A 1,171-nucleotide genomic window follows, 5' to 3' on the forward strand; every position below is an offset into this window, starting at 1 on the left:
GCCTCCCCTCTCCTTGCCGGCCTCCCCGCCTTAGGCGCGGAAGGCGCCGCCACTCACTTTAAATCCCTCCTCCCCGCGGCTGGGGAAACGACGCCGAGGGGCATGACGGGAGAAAGCGGACGCTTTACGGCAACTGCTCTTCAGGCGAGGGCAGTTAGCCGCCAGTCAGCTACCGCTTTACGGTAACTGAAGCAAGCGGCCGCTTTACGGCAACTGCTCTTCAGGGGAGGGCAGTTGCCTCCAGCCAGCTACCGCTTTACGGCAACTGCTCTTCAGGCGAGGGCAGTTGCCGCCAGCCAGCTACCGCTTTACAGTAACTGAAGCAAGCGGCCGCTTTACGGCAACTGCTTTTCAGGCGAGGGCAGTTGCCGCCAGCCAGCTACCGCTTTACGGCAACTTCTCTTCAGGCGAGGGCAGTTGCCGCCAGCCAGCTACCGCTTTACAGTAACTGAAGCAAGCGGCCGCTTTACGGCAACTGCTTTTCAGGCGAGGGCAGTTGCCGCCAGCCAGCTACCGCTTTACGGCAACTGCTCTTCAGGCGAGGGCAGTTGCCGCCAGCCAGCTACCGCTTTACGGCAACGGCTCTTCAGGCGAGGGCAGTTGCCGCCAGCCAGCTACCGCTTTACGGTAACTGAAGAAAGCGGCCGCTTTACGGCAGCTGCTCCTCAGGCGAGGGCAGTTGCCGCCAGCCAGGACAGAGCTGGGCGGCGGGAGGCGCGCGGAGCGCCTGAGGCCTCCCTCGAGTCGACCGCGCTACAGCCTCGCTTCTAGTTCCCGGCTGAACGGCGAGAGAAAACGGGGCGGAACACCGTCAAGGCGCGGAGGAGGCCCGGCGGCTCCCCCTCCCGGGCTTGCAGGGTGTGCTGGCTCCGCGTTCAGACGGGAACCGGAAATAGCTGCGTGTAAATATTGGACTAGAGCAAAGTTGCACAAGTACTAATATAGACAAGCTGGGATAAAGATAGCACGAGGCTCTCAAGTAACTGCAGAAACATGTATTGACAAGTAAGGCAATGAACGTGCAAACACGTATCAAAGGAAACTTAGCAAAGACACAAAGAATGGACCAGGTACAAAACCGTAGAGGTCAAAACTACACGAGTGTCAATAGGAACTAAGAGATATATATGAACTGTTTTTGAGTCTTTCAGACTATATTCGAGATATATGA

Source organism: Euleptes europaea, chromosome 8 (assembly GCF_029931775.1).
Source record: "Euleptes europaea isolate rEulEur1 chromosome 8, rEulEur1.hap1, whole genome shotgun sequence".
Classification (NCBI taxonomy): domain Eukaryota; kingdom Metazoa; phylum Chordata; class Lepidosauria; order Squamata; family Sphaerodactylidae; genus Euleptes; species Euleptes europaea.